Below are 13370 nucleotides of genomic sequence, written 5' to 3'. Positions count from 1 at the left end.
TTGCATGTGTTTTTCCATAAGGTCTCACACTGCATACCTTTCAGTATGACCGTTAAAAAATAAATCAGCTCGCTTTTATAAGATTTTTAAAATCTCTGCAATTATTTATATATTAACTAAGATACTAAGATAATCAGTAATGTAATTAACATACAAATTCAAATGACTCATTTTAATGACTGAATCATTTAAACAAATCATTTAAACGATTCATTATAACGAGTCATTTGAAGTTGTAAATAATATAGGAAATGTGATATGAATTCAAATGAGTCATTTTATCAAATGACTCATTTTAGGAAATAATTCATTAGAATGATTCACTTGAAGGTGTAATTTTTATGGCGAGGGTAATACTAATTCAAATGACTCATTTTATGAATGACTCATTTTAACGAATTATTCATTATAACAAGTCAAGTTGAACTTATGAGAGCAATAATACAATTTCAAATGACTCATTTTAATGAATGACTCCTTCTTAATGAGTGATTCATTAAATCAGGTCAGTTGTAATTAATATGGGGAAAATAATACAAATTCAAATGAATTAATGTAATTAATATGGCAAGAATAATATAATTTCAAATGATTCATTTTAAAGAATAACTCATTTTAACAAATGATTCATTAAACAGTGTCATTTGTAATGAATAGTGGAAAAAATAATACAAATTCAAATGACTTATTTAAATGAATAATTCACTAAGAGATTTAATGTCAGGTGTTGAGGATGCTTTCAGAAGATAATCAAGACTGTAAACAGACCTAAATACTTAAATTAAATATTTATATACCATTCCTGTAATCTTGTAGCTGATTCAGTGACAGAGGTTTGAACAACCTGTAGGATGACCTTTGTCATGTCTCGTAGTTGAAGGACACAGGAGGTTGTCTTCCTTATAAGTCACATCTGAATAGTTCAGTCCTTGAGCTGCATCTGTTCCAGCATCGTCTGTCCATCTCCATGGTAACAAAATGCACAGGGATCAAAGGTCACTTGCTTGTTAAAAGGTGCACAAGCTCATCACCTCTGTTCTTTTTTTTTTCTCCAACCCTTAAGAGCACCCTGCATTAGCCCTTATTATTACAGAGCACAAAGCGGGTTTTTTAATTCACTCTAAATAGGTCCTGAGATGAACAATTCAAGACAAAAGGGAAAAAAGAAATTGGATTGACCAAGAGACTTCAGTGTTAGTAAAAATAGGGAGCTCTGTTCATTTAAGTGAAAGGCCACGAGCAGAGGTTTCAGAACAACAATGCAGGTTCATTTTCTAAAATAAGAAAGGATGTGGTTTGGACATTGTCATTTGCACATGTAGGACATCTGAAATGTGTAGAAAATACGTTTGTATTCTTTAATTTATTTATTCGTAATGTTAACGCCATGTAAAAATCAATCCAAATCTTCCAATCACTATGCCCTTACTAAAAACCATCTCAAACTGTATCAAAGATAAAAATTTTATTTCTAGCAGCACAAGGTCATTTATTTCAGGAAAAATCCCAGACTCTTTTCACTAGCAGAGGCGCCGGTATAATGTCGGGCCCCCTGACCGCTGAATGCACTGCGGCCCCCATATGCGACTATCCTTGTTCTCTTGGACTATTTTCAGTATCTGGGGTTTTCTTGGACCTTGTATTCTGGAGGAAGTGGAGTGCAGCACCATCTGTTAATTTTATTCAATCGCAGGTCTATCGTTAGAGAATAATCTGACATGGAAAAGCTCTTTAATCAGTCACGCTTTTATAATTGATATTGCTAAACATTTTTTAGAAACATTGTCAGCTCTAGTGAAAGCACAAAACACACCACTTTATAAAACTGAGTCATTTTCAAATTATTAGGCTGTTAGATTTTTGGTCTTAAACCCTCTTAAACCCTATATCCACCTTGAACTCCCTTGAATTTGTCTTTCTTTTTTTTTTTTTTTTGCAAATTACCAAAAAAAATCAATACTGCAATCGAAACAGGCAATCTTCCATGGGCATGGTAATGAAGAAGAGATCTGGGTTCAATCATGCACTATGAATTCTTATCAGTGCTCGATTATTGATCTGAAACTGCAGTTCACAGCATGAGCGCAAACATGACGAGGTTAGAAATCCCTGTGCATTTCTCAGCCATGTATCCATGGTGCAAAGGTTGGAGAGCAGATCGAGCAGGTGTGAGGGGACTAATTATCGTTGTTTATCAGACGGAGCTCCTCGACCTGAAGCTCCGGTTCCTGCAGCTGCAGCCTGGCCTGCATTTATTCATCACACACTTGCTATAGCTACAGTGTTTAGTCACTACTTCATCCTAATCTCCTCCGTCCTGCGTCCATTTGCGAGATTAAGTCTCATTGTTTACATGCTCCGGAGCAATCACAAAAGAACGAAGATCAGGAGTTGGAGTGCTGCCTCAAATGTAGACTCTTTATTCAATTTAGGTCCCATTTTCTGTCTTGCTTTAATGCATTTTATTCTGCAGCAACACATCTGCTTGTGGCTCTGTATGCGCTAATAAAAAACCTCAATGGGAGTAAAATTATTATAATACCAGCAATAATTACAAGACATAATGACCATTTGACTGTCAATTCAATATAATGCAGTACAGGTGATTATAAAAGACAATTTGATCAAATGGGTCATAAACCTGTCATGCATGTAAAAGGTCAGGTCAGTGAAAGCTTCATTATTCCCCTGACTGCAAATGGGTTCTTCTATGAACAATAAAGAATCATTTTTCTACAAAAATGGACATCCTAGTAGATTTCGCTAAATCAATTTTTTTTCTCTTGAAAAATGAGAACAAATAAAAAATTTTGTTCAAATATCGTCAGTTATTTTCATCACACTTTATAAACGTTACATTCAATGTTGTGGAATGTCCAAGAAACAAGTTAGCACTTACATTATAGCAGCTATATCACCTCCCTCTCTTATATTCTAAATCGTCAAGTTAATAAGACAAAAAAAAAAAACCTCACTGAGAAACTGCAAAGCGTAAACTCCTCTGTCCTGAAGACTTTGCCATGTTGGAAAACTTACAAGTTACTGCTTTACCTCTGACTGTTACAAAGCACTGACACTGGAGACTCCTTCCATAAATGCAAAATAAATATAAATATGTCCTTATAAAAAGTTAGTTCCTGTCATTCCCTCACCAGCCCCCCCCCCCCTTTCTCTCTCTCTCTCTCTCTCTCTCTCTCTCTCTCTCTCTAAAAACGCAACTTGTCATTTTACCAGAAATCGTAAACACGTCTGTCTTGAAGACTTTCCTGAGCTGGGAAATTTTAACTGTTAAAAAGCACTTACAAGTGAGACTCCTCCCATAAATGTTCAATAAATGTCTCCTAAAAAAGTCACCACATCAACAATTACACCTTTTCCCTTGTTACAACACATTTTTTAAAATCCAGTTATTATTAATTTTAGATTATGTGGAGCGTCCATTGTACACAGCCTTGTGTATGAGCTGTCACTATAGAAACTAGTACAAATCTGTCATTCATGTTACAGCTCGAAATACTGTCCCAGCCATTGTACAAAAATAATGCACACCTTCTGACCAATCAGAATCGAGAATTCAACAGCGCAGTTTTATAAAACAAATGAATGGATTTGATGGAATTTATCACTTGTCATTTCTCTCTACTATTGTTCTCGTAATCTTCTTGGGATTTGCTCTTAAATGGCCACATCCCAAATTCCCAACATTTCAGATTCCCAGTTACTCCGGTTATTTTTAAATTTAAATAGTTACTTTATAAACTTCTGTTTAGACACGAGGCTTCCGATAATTTCCTGGGAATTGTACTTAGTCTCATCCCATTAGACTGCGGTGCCGGGATTTTGATTTGCTTTGCGTTCACACTTAAGCTGTTCCTTAAGCTGTGAAACTACATCCTGTTTTGAACATTAAACATTTAAAATAATAAAAAAGGAACATTTTTTAACCATAATAGAATTAAATAAAGACTTCATTTTTTAACATGGTGAAATGTTCCATTAAGAGCAAGAAACAAAGTGCATCAGGAGATAATTAAGGTGAATAAACCTTTTCAGCACCTCTGGCAAATCATACAAATCTAATAGCAAGGCATCTTGAATAATTTAGCCCTCGCTAAAAGGAGTGTAAAAGTGTCTGTCTTCTCATTACCCTCAGAGCCATGGTGCTTAAATTATGCCTACTAGATTATACTTTACAACTTTGTAATCTTTTAGGTTAAGTACAAACAGGGCACATTAAAGCATTTCCACTGAATTAAATTATCACACGCAGATTTTTAATGTATCAGGAATGAAAAGAAGTTGCTCTCTGGTTTCCTTTCAGCTTGGTGTCCTCTGAGATACAGCTTATGGACTTGTAATAAAGATTTAATTGCTCTCGATGCATTTAACATCCTGTCTGAAACTCACACCAGAGGCCTCATACACACATTCAGGAGATAAAGAGGCATGAAGCATCACTGATCAGGTTAAAGGGCCTGTTAGGGAGGCTTTATTTTGTGCTCATTTGTATACTGTATTGAATTAGATAAATTCTGTGAATAATAATTATTTAATAATCTTATAAAATAGAATAAAGAAGTTTGTTAAATTCTTCTAAAATATTTACCTAATTTATTATATAACACCAGAGACACAACCTTTTCGCTCATTGTTTCGAGGTTAATGTATCCACAAACCTGTAATCTCAACCTATTAATGCACCAATAATGTGCCAAAAGCCACTAAAATAGCCTAGGACCCTCTCCACACTCCTATCAAAGGAATTATGAATATATACATATATGAATGTGCAAAGTGGAAATGCCCCAGTGTCTCACTGCTATCCCAAACAGCCTCATATCATTAACATTAGCTAACATAGCTATTCGGCTAATTATCTGCCAGCTCGCATTTGTGATTAAATTTGGCATTTCAGTATTTGAGCCTTCAGTATTCAATAGTCATATTCTTAGTGATTTAACTGCAGCAATTTAAAAATGTTATAGAGCTAGCGTTCTGACTGTTCACTGGACCATTATTCCAGGGTGAAGAAAAAATTTTTCCACCAGCTGAACTATGAGGACAATTTGAGGTCAAATGGGTCAAAAACCTGTCATGCATGTAAAAGCTCAGGTCAGTGAAAGCTTCATTATGCCCCTGACTACAAATAGGTTCTTTTATGAACAATGAAGACTCGTTTTTCTTATTATACAACTACACCAATTCAATTCGTTCAGTTTTGCAATAATTCTGTTAAAAGCTACCTTTAATGTTGTGGAACGTCCACAAAACAAGTTATCACTTATAGCAGCTATAAACAATTGTTTCCTCACCTCCCCCTCTCTTTTTTCTAAAGTAAATAAGACAAAAAAAAAACACAGCTTGTCACATTTCCAGGAAATGTAAAAGACTTCATCATCATGTCAGAAAATCTACAAGTTACAGCTTTACCTCTGACTGTTACAAAGCACTGACACTGGAGACTCCTTCCCTGAAAGTGTAATAAATGTGCCCTTAAGGAAACTTCACCATCTGTACAATTATACATTTTTCTTTGTTAAATAACAACACATTTTTAGTCTGTTTATTATTAGACTTAGATTACTCTTCCAGTGTTTAGACACTATGTAAGATATTACGATGTAAGATCGTCCACTAGCTGAACTATAACTGATCCTCTGGATTAGCTATAGACCTGACTTAGCTAAGCAAAATGCTTGTGATGGGTCCTACTGCTTCAGGAGATCAGTTAGATCTTTCAGCATCATGAGCAGGACTTTGTAGTCAATGCCAAACTTCATAGTCAGCCAGTATATCTTGAATAAAACTGGGTGAATGTGCTTAGATGTTCTCTTCGTGGTAAGAACATGAGCTGCTGCATTCTAAAGCTTCCTTAAAGAGTTAGCAAGGCAGCAAGCCAGCAACACCATCTAGGTTTGGAATATTTCTTATTTTAGGTGTTTCTCATATGATAATATGTAGTTGTAGAGATGTTAGTCACATGGGAATCTAAAGATAAACCAGCACCTAGAGCACAGGTGACAAACTGAAGGCCCACAGGCCAAACACAGCCCGGCAGCTCATTTCAAACTTTCGAAAAAATTAAATTGAAATGGTCTATGGTACCCACTTCTCAATATTTTTGCACATGCCACTGCACGGAGCATGTGGACTAGCATTCACAGTGCTGAAATGCTAGTTAAAATCAATGCATATCTATTGCAAGTCAGACCTGAACTCCATATAGAGACCAATAAATATGTTGAAAAGGGTTCATTAAGCATGAAGACAAGCGAGATGGGAGACTAAGGACATGTACTACATTCTTAGTGGAGATATTCCTGTGTGAGTTCTTATGAGAATATCCCATCCTAGTCTTTATTTTTCTTAGAAACATCTTATATAGTTACTGGTGTTCATCGATAGAACAGTTAATCCATCCATCCATCCATCCATTCATTTTCTGTTTCTGTTTCGCTTATCCTACACAGGGTCGTGGGGAGCCTGGATCCTATCCCAGGGGATTTGGGGCACAAGGCAGGGGACACCCTTGACGGGTGCCAACCAATCGCTGGGCGCAACTGCACACACTATGGACAAATTAGAGATGCCAAGCAGCCTACAACACATGTCTTCGGACTGGGGTGAGTACCCGGTGGAAACCCCCAAAGCACGGGGAGAACATGCAAACTTAGAGCACACAGAGTGGACACAGGAATTGAACCCCCAACCCCGGTGCAAGGCAACAGTGCTAACCACTAAGCCACCATGCCCCCATACTACAGTTAATAAATTGTTAAAAAACAATATATATATATTATATATATATATATGGCCTTTCAAAAATGCTCACGTGGCCAGGGCAGAGTTTGACGTCCCTGATCTAGAGGTACACCAAGGTCCTTAACTGTATCCTTTGTTTTTACAGAAAAAAATGCTCCATGGTGAAATTTATAACCAAACTCCAGGCAAATTTAGCATCCAACATATAAGTTAGAACCTTATGGGACACCGGATTGTCTCCATTAACACTAGCAAACTGGTAACAGTTTGAAAATGAGATCAACAAGATCAAAATGAGGCAAGAACTTGTCTGTCTAATCTAACTGTGTTTTAATTTCTGCAATACTCAGACAGAAACACATCCACAGTCTGAGGCAATTGGTCATTGATGATTGGTCAAGGTCATTGATGTCTTTAACTAGTGTAGATTCTGTACTATGATGCTTCTGAAAATAGACAAAAATACTTTAAATCTTACCAAGAAAATACATTTTGGAGATTGGATTGTAATCAGAGAGATTAGAGGGGTCCAGATCGACTGTTTCTTGACCACAGGTGTCGTAAAAAATGCGGGTTCATGGCCCAAGCTGAGTGTCAAATTTATTATGTATAGTAATGTCTCCCCAGTCCCTCATAATAATTCCAAATGTATCTTCAACGGTATCAAGTGAAGAATGCAAGTGGTTGGTGTAGAGGATAACATCAATATATAGCTCTTGTTATATCTAATAGGTCTCAGCTAGACATTCTTGGATAATGGCACCTCTTGGGTTATCATCATTAGAGGATGAACTTGTAAATAATAGATTGCTAGCAAGTCTGCTACTGAATTTTAATTCTTATGGTCATTATGAGAGCTCATTTCTGCTAAGGTGTGGAGGAAGTGGAGAATCATAAATAGCCTGATCATTTGTTATGGAAACTGTTAAATAAGAACACAATGTTGTTGAATAATGATCTAATATTGTTCTTATTGCTTCTCATCTGATGTCTGAAAAGTAAGCTGTTCTGGGTAGGGTTTGATGGTACTGAGAGATTCCCTTCAGAAGATCTCCATCTTATTTTTACATGGGGAGATTACTTGAGGATGTGCAATTGTTCACTGTACGAAAGGTCGGATCTTATAACTATTTTATTTTCCCTTACTGGGTCATTTTAGAGACGTACCCCTTAATCATTCAGTGTTCAGTGTGACATAAGTATACTTTTCATATCTATTGAGAGTATAGGGCCAGAATTTGCTAATAATATCTTGCTAATATCGATGCCAAAAGTCAGTATTAGATCTACGACGTAATTAAACATCAGCTTGACTTATTTTTTTAATGGAATAAAATGTAAATTTAGAGTACATGTAATATTGGAAATGTTTATCATTTTCACTGCTAATATTTCTGAGAGAGTTTCTCATTACAGATGCTCCTAATCCTTAGTGCTAATGCTAGTCAGAAAGCTAATACTTGTTAACCTGGCAGTATTTTTGAAAGCTTTATAGTCTTCCCTGCTAATGCAGACAGAATTTCTGAGAGGATGTTTTAATAAATGTTCATAATTTTACTGCTAATACTTGCCAGCTAGCATAAATGAGCTAACCCGACAGGATTTTTAAGTCATATTTATACATTGTTTAGAATATTCACTGTGAGTGACAGGACATTTCAGAGAAGGTCTACAAATACAGTCACAAAACTACTGAAAAATAGATGTGTGTAAAATAGGTGTGTTCATTTGTGGAAGCATTTATTAAGGAAAGTATTTTTATTTATTTTTTTTTTTCACAGAGTTAGCTTAACCGGTCAGCTAATATGAGATAACCTGACAGAATTTCTGAGATAATTTTTCAGTCATATTTATAAATGTTTATAGCCTTGACTGCAAAAACTAGCCACATAGCTAGCAAGAGCTAAACTGACATTTTAGCTTTCACTGCTAACGCTAGCCACATATGTAGAATTTCTGAGAGGATTTTTCACTCATATTCATTAATGTTTATAGTCTTCACTGTTACTGTTAGCCAATTAGCTATAGCTAACCTGACAGGATTTCCCAGAACATTTTTAGTCATATTTATGAATGTTCATAGTCCTCATGGCTAATTCTAACCACATAGCTAACATGCGCTAACCTGACAAGATTTCGGAGAAGATTTCTCAGTCATATTTGCAAGTGTTTATAGTATCCACGGCTAATGTTAGCCAGTTAGGTATGAGCTAACCTGACGGGATTACCCAGAGAATATTTTTAGTCATATTTATGAATGTTCATCTTCTTCACGGCTAATGCTAGCCACATACGTAAGATAAGCTAACCTAACAAGATTTCTGAGAGGGTTTTTCAATCATATGCTTTAATGTTTACAGTCTTCACTGCTAATGTTAGGCAGTTAGCTACAAGATGACCTGGCAGTAATTCTGAAGGGATTTTTGTTCATGTAGTTTTCCCTGCTAATACTAGCCACAGTTAACATGCGTTAACCTGACAGACATATGATTTTTCAGTCATTTATTTTTAATGTTTATAGTCTGTACTACTCACGCTAGCCATATAGCTAACATGAGCTAATCTGACAGGATTTCTGAGAGGATTTCTCACTCTCACTCTGACTTTTCTGACAAACACATCATTTAGCATAATTTTAATCTATTTAGCAAGTGCTTTTATCCAACACTATTTAAACACACATCCTTCCGTTCGCCTACACAGAACTGCAGTATATCCTATACTGTCCTTATGATTAATATGAGCAGTAATATATATATATATATATATATATATATATATATATATATATATATATATATAAAATAAGAATACTATAAAATGACAGATTTGACAGGCAGCATCATGAAGCAATTAACATTAATAATATTGTCACTCAGCAACATTTTATATCAGATTTTAATAAATGTTAATTTTTATCGAAGTCACATTTATGTGTATACAACAGTGAGATATTTCCGTTATGTGTTTGTGATTTCCTGTAGCTCAACCTCTTATCTAGACAGGAACACACTCTGTGTGTATAGTATCAGTTCAGAGAAATGTGGCCTTCTTGCTCTCTTAGTCCCTTTGAAGTCGCATTTCTTTAACACCTTGAGATAAAACGACGACGTTTTACCAAACTGATGGCTCTGTTATTGCAGACCTCTTTGTTAATCGTGTTGACACACGATTTGTCCTCTTTATTTGGCTGAAAAAATTGATGATTAATTTAACTTTAATTAAGAGGTGAAAGCTGCTCATGCATCCTTGATGTTTCCTCTGCTTGTTTCATGCCGTTATGCAACAGTATGTACAAACACATCTTGTTTGCTCTGCTTTTATCAGTAGCAACATCTCTAATTACGGCATATCCATTAGCCCTTTGATTAGTCCATTTGTCCTTGCAAGATTTGTTCAGTGACATCTTATTAACAGCCCCGCTACTCAGCCATTCAATCAGATCTTTCATAAAAGGCAGCAATTTAATTCTGCCTGAAAGCAGATGATTTAACCCATAAATCTTTACAGCTTGAATATGATTAACAGAGAAAAGACTTTATCTGCCATTTATCAAAAAACAACTACTATTTGCTAAACTTTATGACAAAATGAAAATATGATATAGACTGTTTATATAGACAGATTAATAACACTTTGAAATTATTATTATTATTATTATTATTATTATTATTATTATTATTATTATTTTAACAGCAATGCAACAAATGATTAAATTGTTGTTTTTTTCCCCCAAGCGAGAGAAATTAACATTGTTGCTTTATTGTATGCAATCAAAACACTAGAATATATATCAGAAATAAATATTTTCTAAAATATATTTACTATGCTATAATATATATCATTAACAAATATTTAATAATTTTGCTTCTAAATTGATTAATAAAATAAAATAAAATAAAATAAATATTATTGGAATAACACGAAGTTTTTTGTTTTTTATGTTTTACCTTATATTTATAAAACATTTTTTGTTCATTAATATTAATAAATCATGAGCATCAGCTTTACTGCACCAGATGTAATGTTTTTAATACTTAGATTAGAAATGAGCCTTTAATAAACAATATGAACTGATGCCTAGAGGAATTAAATGAGTCTTAATGTTCGGTTCCAACCTGTCCAGCCATCTGTAATTCAATTAACGCTAATTAATGTGGACTTAATATAAGTCATGTTGTAATAATGTTAGTTAAATGAACCTTAATCCCTTTAATTAACCACCTAGTACATATGAATTAAGAGATTAATTTGTAATAAGGTTGGGAGATGTGACAGTAGGGCTCACATATTGGCTGTTATACTATACATATAGACTGATTGTTTAATTTTTCTCCTTTTGTGTATGCATTAATTTCAAATTGAAAAAACACTGCTTTCTCATTTTTAATGCTGCTGCAGACATGTTGTTAATAAAACTAAATATTTGATCTAGTGATATATATTTTGTAACTTTAAAAAAAAGGTGATCTAACATTCTTCTCACATTTTTATGGATGGAAACAAACATGCATGATACACTGAACCTAGTAAAGGTGTCATTTACTTTGTATTGGTTATTAATATGGAAAATCACGGCTTGTTATCGTTAATTAGGAGTGATACCGTGAATCATTTTAGTTAAAGGATGGATGAACAATCTCAGGTTCATTTGCATCCTTCAAAATAATGGGGAAAAATTACTTATTAAATGAATAATATGTGCTATGAGTAATATTTCAAGCTATTCATGCTGTTTAGTTTATTTATAATTATTTATTAGGTTTCCCTCCATTTTCTCCCCAATTTGGTCACTCATCAATCGTGGGAGTCATGAATGTAGAAGAGGGCAGTTATTGTTGCTCTGACTGACAGGAGAGAGTAACGCTATCACTCCCACCCAAAGAGCACCGACAATATTTATTTTACGTGATACTTTGGGGGGTACGTTGCTATGGCAACACAGTACAAGAGCAGAAACAGGCTTGTGGAACATGTAATTATTTGTTGTCATTGCTGAAGCTGAGGTACAATTTTTTTTTTTTTTTGAGTTTTTTTTTTTTTTTGCACTTTATTTATTAAATATGATTTTCTACTTTCTTAACCAGTCTGTGCTGTCTTTCTGATTGAAGTATTTTAATAATGTGTGGGAATTTATTGGTCATCTGAACATGTGAAACATCTGCTAAAATAGACTCTTCCTCACTTCTTGCATTATCTATCGCTGTCAGGTTCCTGGAGAACCCTCTGTCCTGGACATTTTAGTGTTTTCCCTGCTTTAATCAGCTAATTAACAGCCCTTATTAACCTTATTAAGAGAGCTTAACCAGGTGTGTTAGAGCAGGAAACCACTAAAATGTGCAAGACAGGGGGTTCTCCAGGACCAGGGTTGGGAACCTGTGATCTATAGGAATAGCCAATGACATAACCTGGACACAGAACTGAATAATGTTCTGAATAAAATAATATGTAAACCATTATTATGAAGGCTGCTTAAAATAAAAGAGGATTATAGCACATGACTGCTGGATTCTGATTGGTCAGAAGGTGTTGAGTAATTTTCTGACACAGGAAAATATTCAGGACAGAGGAGTTTACACCTTGTGGTTTCTCTGTAACATGACAGACTGTTTTTTTTTTTTTTTTTGTCTTTTAACTTCAAGAGCAAGAAAAAGACAGGTTGGTGAGAGAACATCTGTTTATTTCTGCTATAATGTAAATAACAACAGGAACTAATTTGTCTCGTAGGCATTCCATGATATTAAATGTAACTATAAATGGTTAAAAAAGAACAACTTATCATTTGTTAATAAAAAAAAGTGTAATCCTTGACAAATTACTGTGGTATAAGAGGAACAAAACACTTCAGGATGTGCTGTTATAGGAAAATAATCAACTGTGGTGTAGTAACAGTAACTCCATGACATTTCACCACGCCACCTTGGATTATTTTCCTAGATCCAGCTATGGCCAAATCGTAACTTCCTGGCAGAGGCAACCAGGTTTTGAGCTGAAATATCTAGGTACTTATGCTACATTTGAGGAGGGGTTGCAACTTAACGTAATTCCCCACTTTCAACCAGTAAAAGCACAAAAAAAAACAAACAAAAAAAAACATCTATCAACTTGAAATTTCATCTCGTCAACTTGAGGTAGTCACCTCAGCTACCAGCTCCCTCTCTGTTTACGGAGTGACATCAATCCAACATGGCGGCTGTGAACAGCGTAAAGTTCGCCTTCTGTGCTTTTCAGTTAGTTTAAACCTCACAAAAATACAGATATTTTACTAAACAAAAATAGTACAGTAAACATACTTTTCAGTTAGCTTAGTTTATTGCATGTTGATATTTTACTAAGCAAAAATAGTACAGTAAACAAACAAACAAACAAACAAACAGTATGTTCTTTAAATGCTAAAGATTTAGTAAACATTTTGATGTGAGGGAAAAAAGGAGGATCTGTGAGACAGTTAAATGTCATGTGACTTCATCCATGTAGATAATTGATACTTCTAATTCCCACCTACTATAAAAAGGTCAATCAGTGAATAGGGTTTTATTTCAATTCTCAAAAAAGATGAAGAACTGTGTGTTGTCATGAGGTGACAGCGTGCAGGAGAGAGCTTTAAT

This window comes from Pangasianodon hypophthalmus, chromosome 12 (genome assembly GCF_027358585.1).
Source record: "Pangasianodon hypophthalmus isolate fPanHyp1 chromosome 12, fPanHyp1.pri, whole genome shotgun sequence".
NCBI classification, from domain to species: Eukaryota; Metazoa; Chordata; class Actinopteri; order Siluriformes; family Pangasiidae; genus Pangasianodon; species Pangasianodon hypophthalmus.
This window is presented reverse-complemented; position numbering follows the sequence as displayed.